A 17,013-nucleotide genomic window follows, 5' to 3' on the forward strand; every position below is an offset into this window, starting at 1 on the left:
AGTGAGAGAGATGCAGAAGGCGAGTGATCTCCGCATTTCCAGCTGAGGTACCAGATTCATTTCAATGGGATTGGTTGGACAGTGGGTGTAACCCAAAGAGGGCAAACCCAGGTAGGGCAGGTTGCTGCCTCTCCCAGGAAGCTCAACTGACCAGAGGATCAGGGACTTTTTCCCCTCCGGCACTCCTGTTCAGCTAGTGCAGATAGTGCACTTCTCCCATGCCCTCTGCAACCCACAAACCAGGAGATTCCCACTGGGCTGAAAAGCACTGCAAGTTAATAGTAAAGATCTGAGTGGCAGCTCTGGCTGATGCCACAGGTTGTCAGCACAGATCCGGGTGGGCATTTTGACTAGCGCTGAGAAAACCTGTGGGATGGAGCTGCTCCCTCCCCAGAAAGATGGGGAGCTGAAAGCAGGGAGACAGGTGATAGGGCTGGGCTGGTCCCACCCCTACAAAGACCAACAAATGGAAACCCTCTCTCTTGAGAGTTTCACAGCCAACAGATCAGATCAAAGACAGATAAAGCCATGAAGATGGAAAGAAACCAGCACAAAAAGGATGAATTCATCACAGACCAGAATGTCTCTCCTCCTCCAAGGGATTACAACTCCTCACCAGCAAGGGAACAAAACTGGATGGAGAAAGAATTGGATGAGTAACAGAAGTAACAATTAGCTAATGCTAATTGGAATAGCCAGCTTAGAGAAGAACATAAACAACTTGATGAAGCTGAAAAACACAGCACGAGAACTTCACAAACCATACATAAGTTACAATAGCCAAAAAGATCACGCAGAAGAAAGGATATCAGAGATTGAAAACCAACTCAATGAAATAAAACGAGATGGTAAGATTAGAGAAAAAAGTGAAAAGAAACTAACAAAGCCTCCGAGAAGATTGGGTTATGTGAAAAGACCTAATCTACGTTTGATAGGTGTACCTGAATGTGACAGGGAGAATGAATCCAAGCTGGAAAACACTCCTCAGAATACTATGCAGGAGAACTTCCCCAAACTAGCAAGGTAGGCCAACATTCAAATCCAGGAAATACAGAGAACACCACAAAGATATTCCTCAAGAAGAACAACCCCAAGGCACATGATAGTCAGATTCACCAGGGATGTGTATACCATGGCATGTGTATACCTATGCAACAATCCTGCAAGATCTGCACATGTACCACAGAACTTAAAGTACAAGAAAAAAAAACGTAAATTATAATAAGAAAGATTTAAGTCATGCAGGAGAGATTAACTTGTCAATTTGCATTGAATAAATTAAGAAATGTGCTTTCTGGGAAACAGCTACCCCTCTGAGGGATTTAGAGAATCATGTCCCATCTATAAAAAAAGAAAATCTGGTTGGGCATGGCGGCTCACGCTGGTAACCCCAGGACTTTGAAGGCCAAGGCAGGTGGATCACCTGAGGTCAGATGTTCAAGACAGCCCAGAAAACATGGTGAAACCTGGTCTCTACTAAATTTACAAAAAAATTAGCTGGGTGTGGTAGCTGGTGCCTGTAATCTCAGCTACTCTGGAGGCTGAGGCAGGAGAATTGCTTGAACCTGGGAGGCAGAGGTAAAAGGAAGAATAAAAGAAAGGGGAGGAGAGGGGAGGGGAGGGAAGGGGAGGGGAGGGGAGGGGAGGGGAGGGGAGGGGAGGGGAGGGGAGGGAAATTCATTTTAAGGAAAATAACTCGATTGAATTAATACAAATTAACCTGTTAATAAGTAGTTATTATTTAAAATAATAAGCTGTTTGAAGTCCGTCGTTTCTTACATTTTTGGTGCCTTATATTTGCCACAGCCAAGGCAAAAGGATAATAAAAACTTTGACATAATATCATCAAGAGGTAATCAGTAACTGATAACTGCCTCACGGCAGACAATCTAGACAGTCCCTGTCATATATCCTAAAGCAGAAAAGACCAACAGACTTCAAAGAGAGTCTATCTTCCAAGAATTCTATGGCAGTATTACTCCATCATCCCACAATCTGGATGAAGAGATAAATGCAGTACTTTCTTCTGTTCAGCCTAATAGGAAGAGCATCAGTGATTAGAGATTGTAAACACATCCCTAAGGAATACCAAATCTAGTACAATGCAATCTCAATGAGAAAACAATGTCTGAAAAACAACAGAAAAAACCTTATTTATCGAGTGCCTACTATATGCTAAGTATTTTTATTTCTCATACTACACCCGTCATGGTACTATTTTTACCATTTTAAAGATGAGGAAAAAGAGGCCCAGTTACTTTCCTAATGAGCAATAAAACCTACAATTTTGTAGAATTCTGTGAATTTCATATTAGGAACAGATAATAATTGTTAACATACATGCACCTAATAGATTCCTAAAATACATGAAGCAAAAACTGACAGAATGCATGGGAGAAAGAGATAATTCAACAATAATAGTTGGAGACTACTTAATGCCTCGCTTTCAATATTGGACAGAACAAGTAGGCAGAACATCAACAAGGAAACAGAAACTTTAACACTAAGAACCAAACAGATCTAATAGACATCTATAGAGGAATCCACCTAACAATAGCAGAATAGTCATTTTCGTCCAGCACACATGGAACATTCTCCAGGCTAGACCATATGTTTGGCCATAAAACAAGTCTAAATAAATTTAAAATTATTTCAGACTTAAAATGTTCTCTGTCCACAACTGGGATAAATTAGAAGTCAGTAATGCAAAAATTTTTGGCAAATTTCACAAATATGTGGAAATTAAACTGCACACTCTTGAATATCTAAGAGGTCAAAGAAGAAATCACAAGAGAAATTACAAAATCCTTTATATAAATGAAAACAAAACACAGCATACCAAAACTTATGGAATGCAGCTGATGCAGGACTTACAGTAACATTTATAGCTGCATGACACATATATTAAAAATATATAGCTTTATTAAAAACAGAAAAAGCATCTCAAATCAATAATTTAAACAACCGCCTTAAGAACTAAAAAATAACAAACTTCAAATAAGCAGAAATAGATAATAAAGATTAGAGTGCAAACAAATGATACAGAAAATAGAAAATACAAAAAAGAGAAGAGCAATAAAACCAAAAATTGGTTTCTGAAAATATTAGGGTGGGTATAGTAGCTAATGCCTATAATCCCAGCCCTTTGGGTGGCCAAGGCAGGTGGATTACATGAGGTCAGGAGTTCAAGACTAGCCCTGCCAACATGGTGAAACCCTGTCTCTACTAACAATACAAAAATTAGCCAGGCATGATGCCGGGTGCCTGTAATAATCCAAGCTACTCTGGAGGCTGAGTCAGGAGAATCGCTTGAACCTGGAAGGTGGAGGTTGCAGTGACCTGAGATTATGCCACTGCACTCCAGCCTGGGCAACAGAGAGAGACTCCGTCTTAAGAAAAAAAAAAAGGAAAGAAAATATCAACAAAATTCTTAGCTAGAATGACCAAGAAAAAAGATAGGAAACTTAAATTACTAAAATCATAAATAAAAGAAGGGACATCACTAATAATCTTAAAGATAGAGATATATATATAGAAATACTATGAATAACTGTATGCCAATAAATTAGATAACCAAAGTTGAATAGACAAATTCCTAGGAAGACATGACCAGCAAAAAACTGACTCAAAAAGAAATAGAAAATCTGAATGGACCAATTGGGGTAAAGAGATTGAATTAGTCATGTTAAAATTTCTCAAAATAAAAGTTCAATCCCAGTGGCTTCACTGGTAAATTGTACCAAACATTTAAAAAATTAATAACAATTCTTCACAAACTTTTCCAAAAAGCAGACATGAATAAAACACTTTCCAATTCATTATTTGAGGCATTTTACTCTGATAACAAAAATCATGACATACTAAGAAAAGAAAGAAAACTACAGAAAAACATTACTTATGAGATCATAAACAGAAAAAGAAAAGGATTCTCAAATTCAAAATATATAAAACGGATTCTACACCATCACAAAATGGGATTTCTCCTAGGAATTTAAGGTCGGTCTAACATCCAAAAATTAACATAATGTACCACATTAAAAGCATAAAGGACAAAGCCCATACAATCATCTCAGTAGGTGAAAATATAACATTCAAAAAACATTCAGTAATCATTCATAATAAAAGATAAACAGTAGAAATAAAAGGGAATTTCCTAATTCTGATCAAGAGTATCTAGATTAAAATCCACAGTTAACATTATACTTCACAATGAAAGACAGAAGTTTTCATCCAAATCAGGAACAATACAAGGATGTCTGCTCTCACCACAACTCTTAAGCATTGTACAAAAGGTTCTAGCCATAACAATTACACCAAAAAGAAAAGATATAATATGTATATGACTAGGAACAAAGAATAAGACTATCTCTATTCACAGGTTATATGATTTGTATACAGACACTTCTAGGGAATTCATTTAAAAAAAAAATATATATATATATATATATATTAGAACCAATAAACAAGTTCAGCCAAGTTGCAGATACAGGATCAATGTACAAAAATCAGTTGTATTTATCTGCATCAGAAATGAATAACCCAAAAATAAAATTGTGAAAGCAATTCTATTTATAATTTAATTTAAAAGAATGAAATATGTAGAAATAATCTTAAAATAAGTTCAAGACCTGCATAAAAAACTACAAAACACAGTTGGAAAAAAATAAAGAATTCCTAAATAAAAAAACATTCCATGCTCATGAATTGGAAGATTTAAAATTATTAAAATGGCAATACACCTCAAATTTACCTACAGATTCAGTCCAATATTTATCAAAACACTAGCTTCTTTTAAGCAGAAATTGACAAGCTGACCCTAATATCTATATGAAAATACAAGAGACCAAGAGTAGCCAGAACAATTTTGAAAAGAGAGAACAAAGTTGACGAATTCACATGTTCTCATTTCAAAGTCTACTATATGGTGACAGCAATCAAGAAAGTGTGGTACTGGCATAAGGATAAACATATACATTAAGTGAATAAAACTAAGACTCCAGAAATTAATCTTCACATTTTTGGTCAGTTGATTTTTCAACAGAAGTACTAAGAAAATTCAAAGGGAAAAGAATATTCTTTCCAACAAATAGTGCCAAGAAAACTGTATATCCACATTTAAAAGAATGAAATTAGATCCCTACTTCACATCATATGCAAAAATTAACTCAGGATTGATCACAGAACTAAATGTAAGAGGTAAAACTTCCAAACTCCTAAAAGAAAAGGTAGGAATAAATTTGCATAGCTTTGATTTAGTTGATTTTTTTGTGATACAAAAGCACAAATAACAAAATATATAAACTTGTCTTCATGAAAATTTTAAAAAATTGTGCTTCAAATAACATCATCTAAAAAGTGAAAAGACAACCCACAGAATGGGATAAAACAGCCACAAAAATATACCTGATAAGGATCTCGTATCTAGAAAGTACATAAATTTATATAGTCAAAAATATTCCTACAAATATTTATTAACAATTGTTTTTCACTTGTGTTTCAAAGCTAGCTTTAACAAAAGCTTACTTATTTAAAAATGACATGCATAGTTATGTCCAATTCTCATCATGTGTTTGACAGAGGAACAGAGAAAGCATAATACTTGGCATCCTTTTAGAATCACAGACTCTTACAATTGAAAGGACTTGAAAAGTCATCCAGGTCAGCCTTTATCTGAAGCATAAATGTTTTACATGTTTTAGATGTCTTTTTCTCCCCCATGCTGGCAGGAACTCATCATTTCTAAGATATTGGTTTCACTAATATACAAATCTATTTGTGAAATATTATACAGATCTACTTGTGAAACTAGCCTTTACTGGAACAAAACTTACCTACATTAGGATTATAAACAATTCTCTCACTGTGAGAAATAGAAGAAAAATCCTGCTTCATTTGTGATCTATTTGTGAAAAAAATATACAGATCTATTTGTGAAAAAAATTAGTCTTTATTGGAACAAAATCTACCTACATTAGGATTATAAACAATAATTCTCTCACGGTGAGAAATAGAAGAAAAATCCTGCTTCATTTCAAGAAAGTGATATCTGTGAATATTTTTTATATTAGCCTTAGATAACAGGTATAATCAAAATATATAAACCACAGTATCAAAAACAGCCCAGTAACAAAGAATTACTAAGACATTAAAATTTATGGTCTTACAAATTAAATAGAAGAATCGTAATCTCACAAACTATAAATGTACTTAGTGTCATGTGAGATGTGTCAAATGAGCACATTTAATTTTTTCCGGACTTCAAGGGGGAGTTCATTTGAAACCAGCAGACTTTGCATTTAAGAAAAATATTCATAAATTAAAATTATAGTGTGAATAGCTAGAGTTTTAGATGAAGTTATTTAAGTCTTAAGGTAAACGTTGAACATAGAGATTACTTCAAGACATGTAAAAAAGGAATTTGGCAAGGCTCTGTTGCCATCCTTAGGAGTATGGGCAAGTATCTTCACCTCTGTTCTTCAGTATCCTCAACATCAGAGTAATTGAATGATATATTAGTCCATTTTCACACTGCTATAAAGTTACTACCTGAGACTGAGTAATGTATGAAGAAAAGAGGTTTAATTGTCTCAGTTCTGCATAGGTGAGGAGGCCTCAGGAAACTTACAATCATATGGAATGTGAAGGGAAAGCAAGGCATGTCTTCTCATGCCAGCAAGAGAGAGAGAAGAAGGAGGAAATGTCACTTTTAGAACCATCAGATCTCTGTGAAAACTCACTCACTATCACAAGAACAGCATGGGGAAAACTGCCCCCATGATCCAATGACATGTGTAGTTATGTCCAGAGTTTGCAGTAAGGAGTATGATAAGATCAAGGATGGAACATGGGACTGAGTGGCCAAGGAGGAGTGAAAGAGGAGGTCAAGCAATTTATCACACCAAAGCATGAAAAATTGCCTAAATGAACACTGAAATTCTCCAGAAGTATGATGAGAATGAAATTGGATGGAATGAGAGACTCAATAGGTAAAATGTTCAAGGAATGAAGGTTAGCGATCTGGGAAGTACTGAACTAATTACGTTAGGTGGGATGATGGATAAACAGTACAGTCTGAGAACGTGAGATTCAAGTTGAGTGTCTTGTATGGAGGAAAAAGGGAGAAGTGCCTAGAAATCCCAGGTCCTATGATAGAAGGGGTCTGGGAAAGAAAACATTCAACATTAGAAAGGGCAGTAGGAACATAGTATTATCAGCATAGAGCCCGGCTTGGGTTACAGCAAAAAGAAGAGAAAGTTCACAAATGAAATTTAAGATAAGATTTTATTGCTGATTCACAGTGAATTCTAGGGCTTCAGCAAATGGAGGCAGGGGAGATTGGGACAGAAAAGAAAATGTTTAGTGTCTTACAAAATTTAAGTCCAGAGTATGAGACAGACCAGGAAATAGATGAACAACAATGCAGGGCATCATGATATTATTTCTGGTGTACCAGAAGCATAAAATCACAGAGAAGCTATGAATGTTTGAGGGAGAAAGATGTGGGGTGTTTTGCCAGAGCAGAAACTGTTCAGAGCCTCATACCTGGTTCCCACAATTGGAGATGAGATACATGCAGAAGGGAAGGCTTATTCTGAGGATGCAGGCACTGTCTTGAGCCTAGCTGATGGTGGCTGTAGAGCATGGTCATACTCCATGGCTGGAAACTCCCTTGCCCTCTACCAAATGCTAGCCTGAAGAGGGGGTCATCATACTTACTTACTCATTCATTCACTCACTTTCTATGTGCTGGGCACTCTTCTAAGCATTTTCCATTCATTAACTCACTTAACCACATAATAACTTTTGAAGTTGATACAACTTATCTCTGTTTACAAATAAGGAAACTGAGACACAAAGAGGTTAATGAACTTGTTCAATAGCTGGTAAATAACACAACAATTTGCATCAAGCCAGTCTGGTTTGACAGTCTGTGATTCTAACAATACTATAGTCGACATTTCTGTTGATTAAACAGATGTAGAAAAATGTAATGAGTTCCCTCAAGTTCATCTATTTACTTACAGAGCCACAAGTAGGTCACAAACCGTGACTCCCAACATTTCTTGTTTTCTCTGACATCACCATGTCATTCCTGATTATAACATTATAACAAACTGTATCTACTTTTACCTTTGACTATCAAAAGTATTTCTAAGTACAGGACCATAGTTGACATCAACATCCCCATTACCTTCTTGGACTGTTCCTAGAATCAAGACACCATATGGAATTGTTTCTATACTCTTTAGTCATTGAAGGAAAAATGGAAACTCATCTTACGCAATCTACTATTTAAAATACCTCACATCTCTTACTACAGCGTAGCTTTTGATGCCAAAGCAACCACCAATTACCTTGTGATCTCTGGTGCAGCTACACAGGCAGCTGTGGCCATCTTGGAAGCTGGGTTCTCAGTCTTCTGGCAAGAACTTCTGCCTGTAAGGAGGACATATTGAAAAGGAATTATCCGGCTGAGACTGGTGGCTTATGTCTATAATCCCAGCAGTTTGGGAGGCCGAGGCAGGCGAATCACTTAAGGTCAGGAATTTCAGACAAGCCTGCCCAACATACTGAAACTCCATCTCTACAGAAATACAAAAAATTAGCCAGGCATGGTGGTGCACACCTGTAGTCCCAGCAATTCAGAAGGCTGAGGCAGTAAAAGCACTTGAACCCGGGAGGTGGAGGCTGCAGTGAGCGGAGATTGTGCCACTGCACTCCAGCCTGTGTGACAGAGTGACTCCGTCAAAAAAAAAAAAAAAAAAAAAAAAAAAAAAAAAAAAGAAAAGATAAAAGAATTATGTTACAAGGTCTACTCATCCAGGAAATCATCCTAGGTATCACCGGTTGGCCAAAGGCTAAATAAACAGAGAAAATCAAAATCAAAAAATTAAATTAAAAAAATCATCATCAACAGCATCAACAACAAAACTGAAGAATGAAATAAACAAGGGTGTGGGTTAGAGATCACGATTTCAAAAAGTCTCTATAACAATAGAAGATTGTAGAAGGGAGGCCACTTAGAGACCATTGCTGGAGTATACAATATATGATTAACTTAATGCACAGTGTGTAAACAACTATGACAATTATAAAATCTGAAATAGACACCATACTGAGCTCTTCCTATATGCCATGCTGAGAGTTTTACATGGTTTTGCATGTTTGATCTTCCTACCAAGCTAGAAATGTTGGTATTCTTTTTATTTTACAGTTGAGAAAATCTAAGCTCAGAGAGACCAGATAACGTCCCAATGATGAGATCAGGACTTGAAGCTGGGTCTGTCTGCTTCTAAATCCCGGTTCCAGATCCTGTGGGGACTTCACTCTTTAGAGGGGAAAAGAACTAAAGCTTTAATATAACAGTGCTATCATGATTTTTAAAAACGATTAGATAGAAACACATTTAATTCTTCCAGAGACTAAGTAACAAGGTAAGTTCACTATTTTATTGCTGGAGTTAATAAAAAGAAACATAAATATAAGTATTAGCTCTGCTTTTGAAAACAAATCCATCAGGGACTTTTTCTGTAAGAGCCTGTCACAGAAAATTAAACTGCTTTCAAAGGGAATAGAAATGTCTTTTTGCTCATTGTTTATCTCCCACTTCAGACACATGCTGGGCACATTAAACCCACTCAAGAAATATATTTGTTGAAGGAATGATTGCTAAAAGATTTCATTGATGACAGGTCAAAAAGTATCAGAAGCACTTATTCTGCTGAACTTTTCAACAAAAAAATGCAGAAAGCCCACTTATTTACAAGATTCAAGTATTTTTTGACAGCATTTAAAAATCTCCCTCCAAGGTGACATATCTGTGAGCGGTTTGTTCTGTGTTGACACTGTAGGGCAGATTTCGGGAGAAACAGAATTGGGATATTCCTATATCTACACAAAATTAAAAAGTGGTTCTCTATAAGTGGCCTGATACGTCAACTCACCACCATTTCCCACTATTCCACTCAGATATCTGGTAAAAGAAAAATACAAAGTCACCATGTAGTTGTATGTGTTCTCTAATTATGTTCTAACCATTGCAAAGTTTTTAAAGTTCTTGATGAGTCTTCTCTCAAGAACATGACTGTGGAAATCTGCTTCTTGCCTTTCTGCAAATCACAGAAAAGCAACAAGGAGAACAACAACAAAACCCCTGCATACTCCATTGGCAGTAAAATATATAATCTAAACACATCAAAGCAAGCATAGGGCTACTAAAAGTAACTAAGAAAGGACAGAAGGAATAAGGGAAGAGGTTTAAAAAAAGCGAAGAGAGCAGAGAGAGATCTTGAAATTAAAAGTAATGTATATTCGTTACCATGGTTTGCATGGCAAGCATAAAGCTTACAAAAATGGGTGCAAGAAGCTAGAAGAGCTGGTGGACTAACTCTTCCTGGATTTATTTGGTAAAGACAAGCTGAAACAATAAGACTACACAGAGACCCACACAGTCGAAACATATTTGCAGGAACCAGTCTGTATCTAAAGGAGCAGCACAGAGAGTCATTAGAGTGTGAAACTGGAATACAGCCCTGGTTCCCTATGAACCCTCCCCAAACACACAAAAATAGATCCCCTGAAAATTGCTGATACAGAGAATTCCAACTCAATAATTGATAGGTATATAAGTTTCCTACCACTGCCATAATAATACCACAAATAGAGTGGCTTAAAATAACACCAATTAATTGTCTCACAGTTCTGGAGGCTAGAAGTCTGAAATCAAGAGGCTGGCAGGGCTGTGTTCCCTCTGAAACCAGTGAAGGAATCCTTTCTCATCTTTTCTACTTTCTGGTGGCCCCAGCATTCCTTGGTTTATGGGACCGTACTTCCAATTCTCCATCTTTAGATGGCATTTCCCCTGTGCACCATTGTCTTCCCTATGCATTTTTGTCTCTGTGTCCAGATTTCCCCATTTTTTAACTTTTATTTTAGGTTCAGGGGTACATGCAAAATGGCAGATTTTTTATGTAGGTAAACTAATGGCCCAGGGGTTTGTTGTACTATTACATTACCTACGTACTAAGCGTAGTACCCAATAGCAGCTTTGCTGCTCCTCTCCTTCCTCCCACCTTTCACTGTCAAGTAGGCCCTAGTGTCTCTTGTTCTCTTCTTTCTGTACATGAGTTCTTATTGTTTAGCTCCCACGTACAAGTAAGAACAAGTGGTATCTGGTTTTCTGTTTCTGCATTAGTTTGCTAGGTATAATGGCCTCCAGCTCCATCCACAGTCCTGCAAAATACATGATCTCATTGTTTTTATGGCTGCATTGTATTCCATGGTGTATATGTACTACATTTTCTGTATCCAGTCTGTCATTGATGGGGTTTTAGGTTGATTTCATGTCTTTGCTATTGTGAATAGGGCTGCGACAAATATTCACATGCATGTGTGTTTATGGTAGAACAACTCATATTGTTCTGGATATATGCCCAGGAATGGGATAGATTCCCCCTTTTAAAAAAGGCATCAGTCATATTGGGTCAGCCCCTACCCTAATGACCTCACTTTAACTTGATTACCTTATAAATACCCTGTTTCTAAAGAACATAGCTTTCTGAACTACTCTGGGTTAGGTCTTCAGTGTTTTTTGAGAACTACCCATAATGATGAGTAATAAGAAGAAACTAGCCTGACATTGATGAAACAAAAAAACGTGGAATGTGACGCAAAATGTTGCTGAGAAATAAAAAACTTACCACAAAAGGTGCACAGGAATAAATGACAACAAGAAATGTGTAAGGTATTTATGAAGTTGGCTTTAAAACACTACTGAAACATAAGAAAAATCAAAGGGAAGCAGGAGGACAGACTAATGGAGACAATCACATCAATAAATCTATGAATCAAAGACTTCATGTTAGAGGTGCATGGTAATAACAATTCTCAGCTTCCACTGCATCTTGGTATAACTTCTGAACACTAAGATGTGAGTACAGTCATGAAATTGGGACTTCTTTTTAACAACAGGGGCTGATATCTTCCACTACTTCTTTTCCGCTTCATGCTGCTGGAGTGGGATGTGCTAGGGAGGCACTTTGGGCCCAGTAGATGAAAGCAAAAGACCAGGCCTGGAGAAGCAACCAGATAGAAAAAGGGTGAGAATAATGTTGAGACCCAAAAATTGTAGACAAAAAACTATAATCCAACCTGACTAGCATATTGCTATGAAATTTTTAAATAAAATATTAACAACTGAAACCCAGCAACACATTAAAAGAATGATGTATTTTGACCTAAGTGGGGTTTATGCAGGGTTGCAAGGATGGCTCAATATTAGAAAATTTACCACATTAAATAATTATACTAGTATATCTAAGAAAAATTGTATAAGCATCTCCAAAAATACTGAAAATCATTTGGAAAAATTCAACAATTATTCTTAGTGGAAATAGTCAGTGAACTATGCATATGTAAATATTTCCACAACATAATTAAATGTATCTAGTTTAGTGCAAATACCAACATCATGCTTAATAAAGACAAACAGTATATTCCCTTTAATATAAAAAACATCAGAATACCCAGTATTTCCAATGTTAATGCTTTTGTAAATATGCCAACCACATCAATTAGATGAGACCAAGCCTTTAAAGTATAGGAAAAGAAAAGATAAAACTAACATTATTTATGGATAATATGACTAAATACTCAGAGGAATCAATTTTTAAAACACTAAAAACAATTTGAGAATCAAGAAATATGGTGGACACAATCTTAAAACATAGAAAGTATTAACATACTCTTGTTACAACTAATAACCAGTTAGAATGTAGTAGAGAAAAAAGTCCTTTATAATAAGAACAAAGATGAAATGCTTAGGGGCAAACTTAAGAAATTTATATGAAAACTACTTTAAAACATGACTGCTATTATCTTGACTGTAGCGATGTAGTGATGGATGCACAAACCTACACATGCAATAAAACCATATGTAATTATACACACACGAATGAGTGCAAGTAACTTTGGATAAATCTGAATAAAATAAGTGGATTATATCAATGTGAATATCCTGGTTGTGCTGGTATACTACAGAAATGTTACATATTTACCAAATGTTACCATTGGGGAAAACTACACAATGTTTACATCTATCTCTTTGTTTTTTGAGATGGAGTCTCACTGTTGCCCAGGCTGGAATGCAATGGGATCTCGACTCACTGCAATTCCACCTCCCAGGTTCAAGGAATTCTCCCCACCTCAGCCTCCCAAGTAGCTGGCACCCACCACCACGCCCAGCTAATTTTTTAAAAAATATTTTTAGTAGAGTCGGTTTTTCATCATGTTGGCCAGGCTGGTCTCAAACTCCTGACCTCAGGTGATCCACCCGCCTCGGCCTCCCAAAGTACTGGGATTACAGGTGTGAGCCACCTCACCTGGCCTCTCTGTATTATTTCTTACACTAAATGTGAATCTTCAATTATGTCATTAAAATGTCAATTAAGAAAACACAACTGAAGGACAAGAAGATTTAGACAAACATTATACAAATACATAACATTAAAGAAAAAAATATATATATACCATGCTCTGTGGCAGGAAGACCTATCAATATGTTTATTATCCCTAAATCACTTTAAATGTTTAACACCCTTCAAATTAATATGCTGAATATTTTTTTAATCAGACAAATTGATTCCAAAGTTCAAATGAAAAAATAAACAAATTAGTATGCCAGGAAAACTTTGAAAAAGCAGAGTAATTAGAGAGGAGCTGCTGTTCCAGATATTAAAACAAGTGCAGGCTTCAATAATTAAACAGTGTGCTACTGGTACATGACTCAATAGATAATCCAATGCCGCAGAATAAAATTCCAGAATTAGCATAAATATATACAGTACTCTTAAAACGTGTTAATTCAGTAGGGAAAATTTGAACTTCAGAAACAATATCATAACAAATAGATATCATTTCTCAGAAATAAAAGGTGGATTCATATCACACCATGTCCACCAGGATAAATTTTGGATGTATCAATTATTTATATGTAAAAAAAAAAAATCCATAAAAGTAGTTAAGGAAAAACCAGGAAGTCCTCCATAACTTGCATTGGGGAAGGCATTTCTAACTAAAACTCATAAAAGAAAAAATATGATAAGTGATACTGTTGGTTATTTGCTAATTAATTCCTAGGAGCTTTTATATTTTATCTATTTAAGATCTCTGATATGAGTTACAAATATTTTTCTGTGATTATCTTAATGGTGATTTTTTTAGAGATGCAGAGTATTTTTAAGGGCCAAATTTTGTATTTCCAATAAAGTGAATATGTTATTCATTTATAATTAAAAATGAAATACTTCATATCAATTACGAAAGCTAGATATTGAATTTCACATATAAAATTCAAAGAAACATGACCAAAGCCAAAAGAAATATAGAATAGCTACATTACCTTTAAATTGTTAATCTGTGTGGTAGACAAACTAATGGCTCCCCAAAGTTGTTCACATCCTAATCACTTAAACCCTTGTGAAAATGGTGCATTATATAGCAAAAGGGATTTTTCAGATGTTACTAAAGTAAGAATCTTACAATGGGGAGATTATTCTGGATTATCTGGACGAACCCAGTGTAATCCCAGAGTCTTTATAAGAGGGAGGCAAAAGGGTGAGACTCAGAGAGAAATAGACAATTGAGATTATTATTCATCAAAATGAAAAGTTTCTGTACAAAAAAAGGAAAAAATTAACAGAATGAAGAGATAACACCCAGAATGGGAGAAAATATTTGCAAACTATGCATTTGACAAGGACTTAATATCCAAAATTTATAAGGGACTCAAACAATTCAATAACCAAAATAAAAAATAAATAATCCAATTTTAAATAGGCAAAAGACCTGAATAGACATTCCTCAAAAGCAGACACACAAATTGCCAATAGGCATATTAAAAAAAAAATGCTCAACATCACCGATCATTAGAGAAATGCAAATCAAAACCACACTAAAATATTACCTCACCCCAATTCAAATGGCTAATACTGAAAAGGCAAAAAATAAGTGCTGGCATGGATGTAGAGAAACGGGAACGCTTACACACTATTGGTGGAAATATAAATCAGTACAGCCTTTACGGAAAACAGTATGGAGGCTTTTCAAAAAATTAAAACTAGAGCTACCATATGATCCATCAATCCCATCACTGGGCATACATATCCAAAGAAAAGAAAATCAGGATGTCAAAGAGATATCTGCACTTTCAAGTTTTTTGCAGCGCTATTCACAATAGTCTAGATATTGACTCAACCTAAGTGCCCATCAGTCGATGAATGGATAGGGAAAATGTGACATATATATGCACAATGGATTATGAGTCAGCCATAAAAAGAATGAAATCCTATTATTTACCGCAACTTAATGAACTTGGAGGACATTATGTTAAGTGAAGTAAGTCACACACAGCAAGACAAATACTGCATGTTCTCAGTTATTTGCAGAATTTTAAAAAGCTGATCTTCTGGCAGTACAGAGTAGAATGGTGGTTACCAGAAGCTAGGGAGGGTAGTGGAGAGGGAGGGATGGGGAGAGATTGGTGAACAGGTACAAAATTGCAAATAGGAGGAGTAAGTTCTGATGTTCCATTGTTCCATTGCTTAGTAGGATGGCCATAGTTAAAAATATTGTAATACATATTTCAAAATAACTAGAAAAAGAGATTTTGCCGGTTTTCCTGCAATTCAGGGGACAATTTAAACAAAGAATAACCTTGTATTCTTCATGGCTTCAAATATCCTGCCAGACACAGGTAGATGAAAAAAATCTGTTCACCATTTTTACAGCCTAGCGTATAATTCAATTTTATAAAATAAAACACAAGTACTTTTTATTTTAATATGCACAAAAATTTTCCAAAATACGTGACTATGTATAATGAGGGAAGATTATACTATATTGGTTTGAAATTTTGGCTTATTGCCATTTCATATGATTGTGTTATTGATGGCAAAACAACTTTGAGTCACCAATACAGCAAAACTAGATTAATATATATTTTCAGCTGTTACAGTCATGGTGATTTCCCATGAAGGTGCAGGTATCTGAGTATTTATTTTGTATTCTGTTTTTGCCTTTTGTTTGTTTATTTTTAAATGGAGTTTCACACTTGCTGCCCAGACTGGAGTGCAATAGCACAATCTCGGCTCACTGCAACCTACGTCTCCCAAGTCAAAGCGATTCTCCTGCCTCTGCCTCTGCTTCCTGAGTAGCTGAGATTACAGGCACCTGCCACGATGCCAGGCTAATTTTTATATTTTTAGTAGAGATGCGGTTTCACCAAGTTGGCCAGGCTGGTCTCGACCTCCAGACCTCAGGTGATCCACATGCCTCAGCCTCCCAAAATGCTGAGATTACAGGCATGAGCCACAGCGCCCAGCCTTCATTCTGTATTCTAATGAAGTTGTGCCCCTGTACTTACTATTAAAATTCATATTATTTCAGTAAAATTTTGTTTTCGTTTTTTGCTCCCTCATACTATAATGGAATATTATCTTGTTTTTTAAAATCATATTTACAGTTAGATTATATCATCTACATATTTTACTTCATGGCATAGTTGTTCAGAGAAAGGAGAAGTCAGTAGGGGCTAAAGTCCTGGAAGAAGGGATTATAGAGTAGCATCATTTGGGGCAGCTTTTGAAGAACAGGGAATAGAGTTTTTGAGGAATAAGGACGAGCACACCAAACAAAGGAATACAGACAGTCCAACTGGGGCATGGGATGAGCATCCTGATATTGAGAAGGATAAATGGGGTTTATGACAGAGAAAAGTATGGATATGTTTGGACTGATTCAGAGAGGCCTGGGTGAGGGTTTTAGGTTTGATCTGCTAGCTTATTATAAACCATTGTTGGTCCCTAAACGCATGAATCAAATTATTTGTGTAGTATCTGGCTAAGTTCATTCTATTCTCTCTTTCATTATGGTTGGAATGATTACCAAGTAGTTTATTTTTAACAGAAAAATATAGATAACATTTCTTAATAGAATCTGTCCTATGCTAATCATTGA

This window comes from Sapajus apella, unplaced genomic scaffold, assembly GCF_009761245.1.
Source record: "Sapajus apella isolate SASKATOON/1434 unplaced genomic scaffold, GSC_monkey_1.0 scaffold36, whole genome shotgun sequence".
In the NCBI taxonomy this organism is placed as follows: domain Eukaryota; kingdom Metazoa; phylum Chordata; class Mammalia; order Primates; family Cebidae; genus Sapajus; species Sapajus apella.